Source organism: Euwallacea similis, chromosome 37 (assembly GCF_039881205.1).
Source record: "Euwallacea similis isolate ESF13 chromosome 37, ESF131.1, whole genome shotgun sequence".
Lineage (NCBI taxonomy): Eukaryota > Metazoa > Arthropoda > Insecta > Coleoptera > Curculionidae > Euwallacea > Euwallacea similis.
The window spans coordinates 1,133,021-1,149,376 of NC_089645.1; the positions used below are offsets into that span (position 1 = coordinate 1,133,021).

The 16,356-nt window shown below is 37.7% G+C and overlaps 1 pseudogene; it reads left to right on the forward strand.

Annotated features, from left to right (window-relative positions):
• The first annotated feature begins 3,518 nt into the window (after positions 1–3,518).
• LOC136418722 (tigger transposable element-derived protein 4-like) lies at positions 3,519–4,142 on the forward strand (annotated as a pseudogene).
• The last annotated feature ends 12,214 nt before the right edge of the window (positions 4,143–16,356 follow it).

Genomic DNA, 16,356 nt, shown 5'->3' on the forward strand with positions numbered 1-16,356 from the left:
AAACATTCTACTTTTGATAAAAATGTATTGCTTTGCAAATGTTCCGCCAATTCAGTCTATTGCTTTAAGGTTACAATTTTCAGTTTGTCTTAATGTAATTTTAAAAGCGTTTAAGTTTCAACGGAGTAGACATTATGCAATTCATGGTTATCAGTTAGGTAGTTTGAACATTTAATTAAGTGATACAAAGTCTAAGTATTAAATGATTTTTCTGATTTTGCAAGTGTCTTTGTAAATAAAACGGAAACATTTCTAATTTAAAATGTCAAAATGATATCTCATGTCAAAAAGTAAGTATCATTGAAAAGAGAATTGAAAGACCTTTCAAACAAGGTGTCACTCAGCCCCACTTTCCATTTAAGATTTTAGGGGTGAATAGCACCCTGCTCGAGGGGTTAAAGATAGGGGTTTAAAAATAAGTCTAAAAGGTTTCCCCCAACGATTTTTTTTTAAACCACATTAAGAACCCTAAATATGGACCGTTTCGTTTTCGTTGGCCCACCCTGTATGTATATAAACAATGTTCTTATTTCTGAAAGGGAATACTCTTTTGCTCATATAGTTACACATTACATTACAATACACTACCTTCTTATTATTAGGTTTTTTTTGAGTCAAACTTTAAGCCAAATTACCTATTGGAGACTTGTCTTTTATGAAAGCTAAATGTCTGGATTAATAAATAATGAGTAATAATCAAATTTTAAATGTAAGATTTGGCCAAAATTACTTGTATCTTCGTGGCCCCTTACACATCAGAGATCCATTTAGAAACCTAAAACATGAGCTTAGTACTGTAATCTTCTTTGCATTTCCTAATTTACTTTACCTTATATTATACCAAATACGTTCTACATATCATTTACTTCAAACCTATCAAAACAACACACCATCTTTCTTTGAGTGTGAAACAGAAAAACTCAATCCTTTCTCTTTTTATGTTTTCCGTCTACCACTCCCTCCTCATTACTAGCTTTGATACCAATAAATTGAGCCAATAAAAAAGTCTTGTTCCACACCTACTCATGTGCTTTGATCTTTTTTAGTTCTGTTCGTTTAAGACATCCATATCCATTTATTCCTCCCTATTAATGTTAACTTAGTCCTTACCTTCATTACATAATATTTCTGTGATCCTCCACCCCATTTCAAATTCAATTGTAACAATAAATATTCTTAATATTATATACAGGATGAGTTTTTTCTCATGATTAGTGAAGGGATCTTGGAAACTAACAGAGTTATGAAATCGGTCAAATAAGGAAAGAATTACAGCATTAGGGGACCAATTTAAAGTCACTTTTAGTTTCTTGAAAAAGTCCATGTCTTGTTAGATATTTAGCAAAAATAAAATTTTATTGATTTCTTTTAATCGATCTAACCGTGTAATTATTGGTTCTAAAGATATTATATAAATACGAATATTATAGATCATTTTGACTTGAAAAAGATAGACTAACCAAATTTTTTCTGACAGATGTCATTTTTGAGCTATGGCATTGTCGAGGTTATGTGTGCGTGCGTTTACCATGTCCTGTCGTCGAAGTATGGAATCATTAGACGTTTTCCATTGGGTGTCAGAAATAGAATTACCACACAGAATTCGTAAAACAGGAACGTTATGTGTTTTATTACTAAACTTAGAATAAACTTATATCTACTGTGTACAGAGTATGATTGTTACCAGTTGGATTACATGTGTAGGAGACAAGGCTCAAAAGAGAAAAGAGAGACCGTTGGTGGTGTGATCAACGGTTTTATATGGTTTTTGATCGAACTATCCAGAAGGTATTCCCGGAAACCGTTACGGAAAATGTTTTCCCGCCGTTGTTTTAGTTCTCTACAGAACCGAGATGTTGCTCTGGTTCGCAGTGCACTGTCACTGTCATTAATAGACGGGTGACACTGCACCGCGCTGCTGACTCCGCCACAACCAATTGAGATGTCGGTAATAGTGTAGCGTGCACCTGGAGTGAACGGGTTCGTATTGCGTTATAGTTCCCGGTGGACATGCAGGAAGGATCAGTATTCAACCCGACAAAGAAACTGATCCAGTAGATTAAATACGCGCTTTTCCTATTAAATTACTTTATTTTGCACAGGGCTAAGGTTTGCACTAATTATCACAGCTTGCTAATACTAAGGGTGACGTTGTGGTATTTTACCTCGAGAGAGTTCGGGGCAGAAAGAGATTTTTAAGGGGTTGTTTCCCTTTTAAAGACTAACGACCCCTTTCTGTCCATCTGCCACTCTCACCCGTCAAATGAGACTTCCCTGACAGTGTCACTTGTCAATGCAGGTTCTCGAGGTGGACGGTCTCTCGAGATATGCACCACATTGCTGCTGTCTGCATCAACAAGTAGCACTGTCATGCAAGTCTCACTTAAGGGATAACAGTAGTGCATGAACGAGAGGAGGGGTCGTTAGCCTTTAAAAACAAAAACAATCTAAAAAATCTCTCTTCCTTCGCCCTGAGCTCTCTCGAGGTAAAGACAACCAAAATCACCTTTAGTATTGATCATACCAAGCTGTGATAATTAGGGCAAACCTTGGTCGTGTGTAAATAAAGTGGTTGAGTAGAAAAAGCACACATTCAAAGGGTTGAATACTGATCCCTACAACGTGTTCACCATGAACTATAACATAAGACGAGCCCGTTCACTCCAGGTGCATGCTGCACTCTTACCGACACCTCGATCGGTACACACATTCACACATAACCCCAACACTGCTATCAACAAGGTACATTTTTTGTTGAGTTATAATTAACATGAGGAACGGTACACATATCTAAATTGTAAAAAAGTTTTTTTTTCACATAAAATAAATACATTAACGAAAGAGTGCATTAAAATTTAACAGTTTCGTCCCAAAAAAATTAACTTAAAGGTCAGAATGGAAATAGGCGGCTAGCAATATTACACTGACCTAAAAATTACTAAAGAAATAGTAATACAATGAAACCTCTCGTTACAGACAACTCTCTTGAAAGGACACTTTTTGTAGGTCTATTATTTTTCATATGGTCATAACTCGTTTGACCGGACACTCTCTTGGACGGACGCGGACATGCAAAGCTGATCCCAATCAATATGAAAACCCTTTTTTGAATGAACAACGGTGAAAACAACTTGATCACACATGTGCAAAAATGCCGGAGTTTCCCTAGTTATGACAATATTTTTTTATTGCGTCCATTGTAGATTTGTTTATTTGTTTTGTTGAACTTTTTATTCTATAAATGTTAGATCATCCCAAGAATGAGCGAAGCAAATACAACCTCATCAATGGCCAAAATATTGTTTAGGCCCAAGGCTGGTAGCGGCATTTGTGAGGTGTTGAATTTTCCTCAGTCACGCACACTGCAAAATACACAAAATATTCTGCTGAATGTATTAGAACTTAGAATTTAGAATTCAGAACCGCCGGTACCTTCAACTGAATTAAACATCTTATTCAAAATTCAGTGATGTACTAATTTTAAAGCAAACTTTAAAGTTATAAGACTTTACTTAAATATGTTGCTGAAACTGAAAATTGTAACTCTAAAAGAAAAAGTCGAATTAATTGAAAGATATGAAAAAGAAAAATTCAATTTACATCATTTAGCAAAGCAGTTTACAATAGGAAAAACACAGGCAGCTAATATATTATAATTAGAAATAAGGACAATATATTAAATAAATTTAGGACAAATATCAATGTGAATGAGAAACGAAGTTTCCTAAGAGAAGAAGGCACAAATATTGACAGATTATGTTATCAGTGGTTCACTCAGGCTCGCAATAAGAATATTTTGCTGTTAGGTATGCATTTTATTTTAATTTGATGCTGCTTTCATGTGAGTACAATCTATTCAATTTCCAAGCCCATTATTAAAAACAAAAGTCAAAGAAATCACTAATGAATTAGGTTACGGAAGTTTTTCTGCTTCAGAAGGTTGGCTGGAAAAATTTCATACTCGATACAATATCGAACTTAGAACCATATCTGGGGAGGCTGCTAGTGTTAACTCCAATGATGTAACCACGTTTTTGACCAAAATTTCATTGATTATAAAAAGTTATTCTTTCGAAAATATTTATGATGCAGATGAAACTGGTCTATTTTTCGTGCATTGCCTAATAAAGCATTGCATCTGAAAAGAGAAAAATGCGTTAGAGGCAAATTAAGACTTACCGTTAGGCCAAAGAAAGACTTACTGTCTTGTTTTGTATAAATACGGATAGGGGAAAAGAAAAACTGCTAGTAATTGGAAGAACAGCGAGACCAAGAACTATTAACCTTTAAGTGGTCACGTGACGACAAACGGCATCACATGAAATTTAAAAGTATATATATTTGTGATGCACCACTCGAGAAATCGTTCACTCCAAGAACCTGCACCAGCGAGTGACACTGTCAGGAAAGTCTCATTTGACGGATACCAGCGGAAGATGAACAAAAAGGGTTGTTAGCCTTTAAAAGGGAACACAAGCCCCGAAAAATTTTTCTTTGTGCCTAACTCTTTCTGCCCTGAACTCTCTCGAGGTCAAGTATCACAACATCACCCTTGGGCCCTTCGCACATTAAGCAACTAACAAGAAACTGATTGCAAACTTAAATCGCTAATCAGTTTCTCATTAATCGTCGCTCGCGTATTTCAATAAACATCCGCACACAACGCAACTAGTTCATAACTGGTTTGCAACGAGTCGATGATTAGTCAGCAGCAACTCAACGTGCTAGTCGTTTGGCGATTAATGTCTAGTTTAAATTTGTAACAAACCCCGTTTTAACAACAAAAATGGCCGAACAGTCTTTGAACTTAATATTAGTGCAAGAAGTGGAGAAATGCCCGTGTTTATATGACTAGATTAAATGAATATTCACACAGACATTACCGAAAAATCGTGGAATGCTATCAGGAGAAAATTAAATTTGACAGATATGTATTGATACAAATATTTATTTCTTTCCAAAACTATACAACACAAAACAAGCTATACAGTATATTTCAACTGCCATGGAAGCGCAGCTGCTGGAGTTATGAAGTATTATACTGTTAGGTCCAAATTTTGGTGCGTGTACGTCGTTGGGTCGATTCACCCCTTTCGATACGATAACCGTGAACTACGTAGATCGTGGACTGGATTGATCGATTATGAAGGACCACCCTGAGTTCGCAGTTTCAGAGACACTGTTTTCGCGTATAAAAGAAACTAAACCTTCTTAACTTAACAAAGGTTTATTGGTAACATTAACAACTATACAATATCGAGAAATGCGTTATTTAAAGAATGTTGACGAGAGTTTAACGCGTACGAGTCCGTGATGAAGTGGCGAGAAAAGAGAGCTTCTTCAGTTTCGCACCCTCCTTAAGTATTGATACGGAGGTATAACGCCCATAGACGTACCCCCGATAGGGCCCCATTAGCGGCTTCTAGGCTACCTTGTTACGTTAAAGCGTAGCACTTAGAGGCACGATCGCTGGGCTTTTATTGGAGCCCAGCCATTGTATTCGTTTGGCGGTACCTTTAATTTAAATTCGCAATATTAGTCCGACAAAGAATAGTGCTGGAAATCCCAATCATAAAATAACTTCCCTCAGCCGAAGATGGGTGTTAAGCGCTGGGAATTCCAACAGTATTACCCAATGGCTGGGGTTGTCCATGGGCGTAACATCAGTTTGTTAAACTAACTTTAATCCGTGATAAAACAATACGTCGCAAGTCCTAACAATACATTAACCTTAGACCACCAACGTTCCAAAATATTTCGTTAAAGCCAACCATACGTAACTTTTATGTTTAAGAAGGAACGAGTGACGATTTAGGTGTTTTATTTTGTGAAATAAATAAGTAGTTATTAATAAAACAAGAAAACCTCTACCAAAAAAATTATTTATGCATGTTAATTGTACAAAAAAATGATCAAAAAGGTATAAAAAGTGAAATATTGCATCATGAAACTGCATACAATAAGAATATCATACACTACTTTTTGACAGATTCGATGCATTCAAAGCATATTTTTATCTGATGTTCTTCGCAAAGTGGTCGTGGACATATTCGACAATACGTTGTCGTTATTCTTTTTTTAATTATGGATAGATGCTGCAATATGAACGTTTCCCATTTTGTTCTGTCTTGGTAGGTCTCGAAGAATTTCCAACCATTACACTTGAAATAGATTCTTTTAATTTTCTTGGCAAGATAGGAATGGTGCATCGGCTTTCCTGTCAAGACCGTGTTAATTGCTCTTGAAGTTTCAGCATCTATTTGAATCTCGATTTTGTTTTTTTTCCAGCAGATGCCATGTTGTGATTGTAGATAACGTAGGAATTGATCGCAGCAATATTCAGCATATTATAAAAGAAGCAAAGAGGTCAACGTTTGGTCTTCCTGTTGCAACACATATTCTTAGCCATCTGATCAAAACTATCAACTGTTCCTTTTGAAGAATTGTAGACATGTATTATTTCTGGCTTGGATCTTTCGGGATTTAGAGCATTTAAAGTATGCATAGAGAATAGCAGTAAGACGTTTTTATTTTCTTTCGGTTTGTAGGAGACTAGAGTTCAATTTTCAGTGAAAACAGCCATTGATGTTCCACACGGCCTAGATTTTATATCGAGTAATTTTGAAGGTATTTGAGGTTTGTTTTTTTTTGCGTCCCAACGACTGTTAATTTGAAAGGCGCTTCAAGCAATTTATTAGTCATAGGAATGTTAGTGAACCAATTGTCCGTCGTGATGTTGCGATTAGTTCCCCACACAGATTTAGTTAGCAACTCCACAAAATAATTAGTCAAAGGAGCTCCATTGGTGTTAGTAGACTTTCCAAGGTAAGGGCACGCATTCAAAACATATTTAGTTGCAACATCACAGAGCATTTTTATCACATCATGCATACACATAGCATATCATCACAGAGACTATTTTTATGCCATATTTATTCGGCTTACTAGGCATGTATATTCTGAATGGACATCACCCACGAAAACCAACCAGCTGCTCATCAATACACAAATATGCACTCGGTTTATATTTGGACGAGCAATTTTTGATGAACTTGTTCCATATACCTGATATAGGTACAAACCTGGATTCTTCTCTCCTTTCTGTTCTTGTTGATTTATCATCAAATCTTAGAGCATTTAGTAAAAAGAGAAAACTTGTTATACTCATAGTGGCACGATATCTGGACCCTGATTACAATACATTTAATAAGAGTTCAGCTGAGATATTATTGTCCTTCAAAGAGGCAGATAGAATTAAAAGTCCAAGTAAAGCCTTCAGTTCGTACATTGAAGTTGCAGAAGTAGAAGCATTTTGTGTTTTATATTTTTTTTGCAAGACGAATATTTTCTCATTTGTACGAATTAGTATCTCAGCCAGAGAGTCATCGTCAAGTAATAAAAAAAATGTATCTAGTGGTTCAGAACAGTTTTTGGCTTGGCCAACTGGACCTGGTCTAATATAAATCACATTCCTTGCTAGAATTTTGCCATTTTCGGGTATGGGCGAATTAGTAAACCATTTATAACTATCTTTCCTATGTCTCCTGAGTAAACTGCTTGTGATGTAAATGAGTTTGCGTATTTAGATAATTTTACTTTCTTGCAAGTGATTTCTTTGGAAGAAATGTTTGATTTCCTTTTTTGCATGTTCCACACATTTCCTAGCTGCTCATTATATATTTCCTCATCAATTTGATCTGAGAGATAATTTTTATCGACAATACTATCGTCGTTATCATAATCATTATCTGTTTCTTCTGGATCATTGTTATCTATGTCGCTTATGTCACTAAAATCGCTCGCTGCGATAATATCTTCTAACTCTGTATCACTCAATGATCTCTTTGAGCTCATATCATTTTTTCTACTCATTTTATACTAAAAATACAGTACATGTAGGTAAAACAATAAAGACAAATTCAAAAAAATTACTCACTTTTTGCCAATTACATATATGTAGACTTTTTCTCTGTTCATCTAAAGTTTTTTGGGTTAATCAAAAGAAAAGACACTCGCGATATTACTATCTGAGTTTTAATACAGATAGGGTGAACCAGGAAAGTAAAAGAGGAATTTTCTGACTTTAAAAGGTCTTAAATACTAATTCGGGCCGGGGAACTCCCACAGTATCGTACCCTGATCAGACGGTAATTGGCGTCGTTACATCAAAGCGTATCTGTTTGCTCTTTGTCAGCATCATCGGTACATTTGCATAAACATTTTTCTTAGTCCCTACAGAGAGCAGCTAGATTTTTTGCTAACTCAACACCGCCCTTATCTATACCTAAAGCCCGCGAAAATTCAACGGTTACCAGAAATACCGCTGACCAGATTGCAGTACCCATGGGCATATCGTACGGATCTAGCCTCTCTTCGTACTCCCGTTTTTAACTTAAACCTAACATTGACATATCTCTTATATACACTACGCACAGGAGAATGGAAACGATATGACTAGCAGATCTCACATAGTATATGTCGGACGACTCGAAGGCGAATTGCTTCCAGAAGCCACGAGTCGCAAATCAAATACAAGAAAAAGTCACTTAATACCACTAACTTATTACTAAGAACGAATGTCACTAAGATTACACTAATTTACATTTACACGAATATTTACTGACTACCGTATATGGTGACAAATGTCTTGTACCAATGATCTCTTTCACAAAAGATAGACCGTATGTTAATCAAAGGATGAGAGACGTGACAATCCGGGGCCAGACCTCTCAATCTCAACTCTCGATAATTATTGTCCTCTCTTGCTGAACTTTAATTTTTTTTCCTTTTTGTCCGCTGGCCCCGTTTTGCCCCCCTTGCATGTTAAACACAAGTGTGTCCCTTATTCCCGGGGTTCCAGGAAGTCATACCATAAAGAATGATAATGGATGTTTTTGGTCGACAGAGTAGCGAGAAAACCAGAACCCCGATCGATTACATAGGGTCCTACCAAGAGTCTGTCTGCCTGTCTACTTAGGGGTATTCGCTAAATTTATGATGGCGCCAACACGGCCATACTGACATGTCCCACGACCTCGTGCGGTACTCTATGTTTCACCTGGATCCAACGAGGTCAACTCTACATAACTCGTCCAACTTGACCAGATAATAAACGATCAGGCTCAGTAGGATCTTTTATCACAAACGAACAATACACACAAAACATAGAATTGTGCCACATGTACCTAACAGGGTATTCACAGGAATCCTCGTTCCCTAACACATTCGACCATAACATCACATCACAACCCTAGTCAACATTACGCAATACCTCTGCCAATTATTTTGCCCTACGTAAAATAAGTATCAGAACAGATTATCTCACCATAATCTTTCTCTAAACAGCGCTTCCATCTCGTGTGGACCAGAACAGATTATCTCACTATAATCTTTCTCTAAACAGCGCTTCCATCTCGTGTGGACCAGAACAGATTATCTTACCATAATCTTTCTCTAAACAGCGCTTCCATCTCGTGTGGACCAGAACAGATTATCTCACCATAATCTTTCTCTAAACAGCGCTTCCATCTCGTGTGGACCAGAACAGATTATCTCACCATAATCTTTCTCTAAACAGCGCTTCCATCTCGTGTGGACCAGAACAGATTATCTCACCATAATCTTTCTCTAAACAGCGCTTCCATCTCGTGTGGACCAGAACAGATTATCTCACCATAATCTTTCTCTAAACAGCGCTTCCATCTCGTGTGGACCAGAACAGATTATCTCACCATAATCTTTCTCTAAACAGCGCTTCCATCTCGTGTGGACCAGAACAGATTATCTCACTATAATCTTTCTCTACACAACGCTTCTATACAAAATTTTTTATTTTTTTTTTCACAAACAGAACATACCTTAACATCTACTTACGTCTTATTATTTATAACAACACAACAGCAAAATAGTCATTCTCTCTCTCTCTGCCTTTTTTTTTTATTGGTTCGCCGACACTGGTTCATCTTCAACTTCTTCGTCAAAGTCAAACATATTTTGCTCTTGACCGTTAGGCACTGCCCTTAACTGGTCATGAACAAATTTGCTAACTCCGCCTTTTCTATTCACTCTCTCCACTTCATACCTATCATTTTCTAGTGTCTTAATGATTTTGTAGGGTCCTCTAAATTTACAATCTAGTTTCGATAACATTCTTTCATTACTTTTAGCATACACAAAATCGCCTACCGCGAATGGCTTTATTTTCGCTTTGTTGACGTTAAATTTTACAGAATCCTTTTCTGCGACCTTACAAATATTCTCACTAGCTTTGTCCCGGATGTCAGATAATGAGATGTCTTCATTCTCGTCGATCACAAGACGATGCATGATTGAGTTTAATTGAAGTGAATGTATTTTAGTCCCGAAGAGTAACTCCGCGGGACTAAATCCTGTAGTTTTATGTTTGCTACTATTTAATGCTAACTGGACCTCGCCCAAACTGTCTTGCCATGTTTTATTTCCTTCAGTTTCAATACTAGTTAACAGATTTTTTAGAACTTGCATTACGCGTTCGACCTGCCCATTTGCTCTGCTAACGCTATATGCAACAAGGTGAAGTTCGATATTACTATCTGAATAAAACTTTTTGAATTCCGAGCTTGTAAAACACTTTCCTTGATCAGAAATAATTCGGGATGGTGCGCCAAATAAATGTGTAAAATTGCGGAAAGATTCTACGGCTTGTTTTCCAGTTAGTGAAGAAATGTGGTATAATAGTACAAATTTAGTAAAGGCATCTATGATAACGAGTGCATATTCTTTTCTGTCGCTTTTTCCACTCAACTTTCCAGAAATGTCAATATGAATTGTATGCCACGGCTTCCCGACTTTAGGAATTGAATATAATTGAACTTGTGATTTACCAGATTTTCTTTTTGCTGTCTTACAAACAAGACAGTTATCAACAAATTTTTTTACATTCTTTGCCATATTCGGGAACCAATACAATTTATATAATTTGTCCAGCGTTTTTTCCCAACCTAAATGTTTTAGATCAACGTGAACATGAGTAATCATTGACCATGCCATGGAGCGAGGGACAATCGGTAACCATTTTGATTTACCAATCCTTTCAATTTTGCGGAGCAAGGCGTTATTTTGAACATCGTAGGTTTTAGTTAAATCACTCGGAAGGTCTTTAGATTTCCATTTATTAATAAATTGAGTAATTTCACTATCCCTTTGCTGTTAAATCCGAAGCCAATCTTTCTGTAAATCTACTATTTCAATGGTTTTGCTGTTAGCCTGAATTTTCGAAGTATGTTCATCTAGTTGAATGTTGCGAGAAAAGAAATCGGCATGTTTCATACGAACGCCTTCTCGGTACTGGATATCAAAATCAAAACTTTGCAAAAATGACCACCATCTATGGACCCTGGGTGTTAAATCGATTTTATTTCTAGAAGCTTTCAAAGAATTGCAATCGGTTATGACCATAAAATTTCTACCATATAGAAAATGTCGGAAATTTTTGACAGCATTGACGACAGCTAGCGTTTCAAGCTCGTACGAATGGTATCTAGATTCTACTTCAGTAGTGCGCTCACTGAAATATGCCACAGCATGTAACTTTATGGTTCTTCTTCTGTAACAATACAGCACTATACCCCTCAGAACTAGCGTCGGTATGGAGCTCAATTGGCAAACTTGGATCGTAAATAGAAAGTACCGGCTCGGTAGTAAGCGCTTTTAATAAAATTTGACGTGCCTCCTCATGTTTGGGTAGCCATTTAATAAATCTAACTGCACCCTTAGTGAGTTGGTATAACGGTGCTGCAATTCTAGAAAAATTCTGAATGAATTGTCTAAAGTATGATGCCAAACCGAGAAACTACCGAATTTGTGTTTGAGTTTTCGGTATCGGTAAATTTTTCAAAGCAGCGATCTTCCTGGGATTCGGCCGAAGTTCACCCCCACGGACAACATACCCAAGATACTCAACTTCGGTATTTAGGAATGTGCATTTTTTAAAATTGAATGAGAAGCCTGCCTTGACTAAGGCTTCAATAACGAGTTTTAGTCGCTCAATTCCCTCAGAAACCGAAGTGGATGGTATCAATATGTCATCTATGTAGACAACAGCAATAGTGTTGCGAAGCTCTCCCAAGGCTTTATCGATTGCCCTTTGATAAACAGAGGGTGCATTTGTAAGACCAAAAGGCATACTCAGAAATTCGTATTGGCCATCGGATGTTACAAATGCAGTTTTTTCGACACTATTTGGGTGTACCGGAATTTGATGGAATCCAGCGGCCATATCCAATGAGGTAAAATAGAAGGCGCCATGCAAACGGTTGATTTGGTCACTTATCAGAGGCAAGGGGTATCTATCTGAGATTGTGTTACGATTTAACTCGCGGAAATCGCAAACCATCCTGTCAGTGCCATCTTCCTTTTTTACTAACGTTATTGGACTTGCGAAAGGGGAACAACTTGGCTGAATGATGTTAGCCTCAAGTAACTCAGAAACTTTAGATCGTACTATTTCTCGCTCAACTGGGGCTAAACGATAAGGTCTTCTTTGAACTAACTGAGTGGGGTCCTTTAAACGAATTTCTATAGTACCGGTATTTACCCTACCAGTCGGTACCCCATTAACGAAAGCGGATTTATATTTGGCCAATGCTTCAATTAAAATTTCCCTATCTTGGCAACCCAAATCAGTATCGATGTTTTCGAAATTACTTACTGCGGCATCACAGATTTCAACAGACTTTTCGCGGGCTACGATAAGACCCGTAGTACTAAGACAAACGCTAATATTTTGAACGATCAAGTCCCTACCAATTATAATATCAAACGAAATACTGTTATCGGGGACAACATGCAATGCAAGTTCAACAAAAATGTTCTGAATTTCAACTAAAACTATTATCTGTAAAGTGCAGAAAATAGACCCTCCTCCGATACCTTTCAAAGCTATCATACAATTTTTGAATTCACCTTCCAGGTAATGTAAAACACTATTCTTAACTAAAGAACAGTCTGAGCCTGAGTCGAACAAAAATGGAATAACCTTACCAGTTTTCAGTTTCAGTTGTCCTCTGGGGAAGGTCTGCACTTCTACCAAATTTATTCTCTTCTCCTCCGGTTTGGATCTCGTGGACATACCTTTATTGGGACAGCGTGTAGACACATGGCCGGGCTTTCCACATGAGAAACATGTAACACTCTTATTCACATTTAAGTCAAATCTTTCGTGCGCTTTGTTCGATACGTTTCCTTTTCGACAATGTACCGCTTTGTGACCGATTAAGCCACATAAATGACACCTTCCTGGAAAGTGTGATTGGCTACTTTTGTCTGATGGGGTTGGAGCAAACGCTCGACGCTTCGGGCCGATGTGTGGATCTGCACGAACTAGCGCGGGACGCTTACCAGTTGTACCCCTCAGAGCCACACAGAATTCCTGCAGATTCTTAGGCATATCTGCCTGCAAACGTTTACTTAACGCCTCGGATCTATTAGCTACCACATGGCAGGCAAATAAAGTCGCTAGGGCCTCGTCACTTTCCCGGGTTTTTACCAAATGCAACGCCAAACGCAATACATGCAATCCTTCATCCAATAAAGTCGTATCGGAGGGGCAGTTCTGTCGTCCATTTACAGCTTCATTGAACAACTCTAACAGGTCCGTTGGTGTAGAAAACGAAGATAAAAATTCCAGTATTATCTGCCCCCAAGTTTTTCCCAAAGGTCGGCATCTGATTAGCCAATCAGCGGCATCCCCTTTCAGAGCGTTGGACAAACTGGTTACCAATCTTATACCGGATAATTTATGAACATTCACAAATTCGTCTATCAAGCAACACCAGCCTTCCGGATCTGCCATAAGTGATTTCGGGTCAAAACTGGGTAGCTTTACCTCGGAAATTACCTCTGATGGACCGGTGTTACGTGGTAATTCTAACATCTTCTTCAACAAAAACTCTAGTTGACATTTTGGCACGTTTATATTAGCCTCCGTAGCGTTTTCATTGATTTCATTATTGTCATAATTCGGCACGGTATATCCTACTTCTGATGTCGGACGACTCGAAGGCGAATTGCTTCCAGAAGCCATGAGTCGCAAATCAAATACAAGAAAAAGTCACTTAATACCCCTAACTTATTACTAAGAACGAATGTCACTAAGATTACACTAATTTACATTTACACGAATATTTACTGACTACCGTATATGGTGACGTATATGGTGGATATGTGGTATATGGTGAAATGTCTTGTGCCAATGATCTCTTTCCCAAAAGGTAGACCGTATGTTAATCAAAGGATGAGAGACGTGACAATCCGGGGCCAGACCTCTCAATCTCAACTCTCGATAATTATTGTCCTCTCTTGCTGAACTTTAATTTTTTTTCCTTTTTGTCCGCTGGCCCCGTTTTGCCCCCCTTGCATGTTAAACACAAGTGTGTCCCTTATTCCCGGGGTTCCAGGAAGTCATACCATAAAGAATGATAATGGATGTTTTTGGTCGACAGAGTAGCGAGAAAACCAGAACCCCGATCGATTACATAGGGTCCTACCTGTTAGGGCTTGTGTAGAGGACAAAATATCCGATAATTAATTAGTTTAATGTTAATCTATTAGTTCGATAAGTTGTATTCTTCATAAGCCTAGTATTAAATCTGTGACTAGTATGTAAGGAACCCGTGTGCTACGCCTATGGACATTACTCGTTTCTATTGCCACTTTGCCCGTTTGACCAGATGTTGATTCGCATTTCGTTTGATCTTAGACTACCTATGTAATAAAACTCCTCGCCGACCTTTTGTGCGTACTAGAATTTAGACACGTTCTCGATGCTGGTCATAAACGCCCTCCAATAAAACCCAATTATATTGTTAAAGTTAGGCAAGTCACAAGGACAAATCTAGAAGAAGTGCCGATGATGACCTCTTAGTTTCTGGTACGCCTATGTACGTTTACCATTAACTTTAGTATTTAAGATTTTGCAAGAAGAAAATTCGCTCTCTTCTTGTGCGTCTCCGTCGATTCTTAACTCCGTACTTTGCACGTTACTCGTACGCGATTACTTTACTCACGGTTCCTATACACGGTTAATTAGTACACTAGTTAACTTGTCACGAAAAGTTGTTATTTCTTTGCTAAATTACTCGAAATTGTTGGTGAACAATAAACCTTCGTTACCGTTAAAAAAGGGTTTTAGTTTTCTTCATTTGCACGAACACGGTGTCTCTGAGACCGCGAACTCAGGGTGGTCCTTCGCAAGCATCCAGTCCATTGCTAACTAGACGTATCAAGAATTAGGCCACGTCTAATCAACATCTTGGTACCACGATTTACGAATAAACAGCTTTGGTCCTTCGAGACGGATTAAACAGTTTTGGTCCTTCGGGCCGGATTAAACATTTTTGGTCCTTCCAGCCGGATTAAACATTTTTGGTCCTTCGAGCCGGATTAAATACTACCAAGAGTCTGTCTGCCTGTCTACTTAGGGGTATTCGTTAAATTTATGATGGCGCCGACATATATGTATGTAAAAACTACGTGCAGACTTTAACCATTAATACCAACTATATGTAAAATATACGTGTAGACCTTTAAATTTGCTGCTACCATAGAGCTAGACTAATGCATGCGCACTTTTTTTAAGAACTCCCTGAACACTAAAGGAGTGAAGAGAGCACTGCCGGGAGCCTAGATCGTAAATATAAACATTAACGAAATAATTATGGTTGTAGATAAAACCACACGTAAAGGCCATGTAAGGTCGATCTGAAATTTTTACCAATTGTCCCTATCACTCAAAGGACTTACCACATAAAATTTCAACTTCCTAAGTTTCACCATTCAAGGGTAGAACGGGGTTGAGGGTGAAAACTTTAAAACGCCATATCTCGGGCACTATTCATCGTACAGCGTGGGGCAAAATGGTGCGTCCTTCAGTAACCACCTTCTTATTTTCATATACTTGGAGATTTATCGGTTGATGCCAAAGGGCCGAAATCTCAAAAAAAAAACTTAGGTGATTTTAGAGGAGTTCGCACTTTGGTACACTAATCATTTTTGCACACTGTGTAGAGGGTCTCTCGAAGTATCTACCCACGTTGAATCAGATTTGTATCAAATTCAGTATTTGGGATCTAACGATTGAAAGTATAGGTATACAGGGTTATTCACCCAACCCGTTCATTAGGAGTTTACTAGGATCTAAAAATGATACGAATTTGAAAATTTTGAGTTAAGTTAAGTTCGGCATATACTATTTTTTCTAAATATTTTTAACTCGCTGTCACTTCCGGTTTAACCGGAAATAGCTGTAACTTGCTTATTTCAAATAGAACCCTCAGTATATTATTTTATTTTTAGATTCCACATAATATTATAGGTACA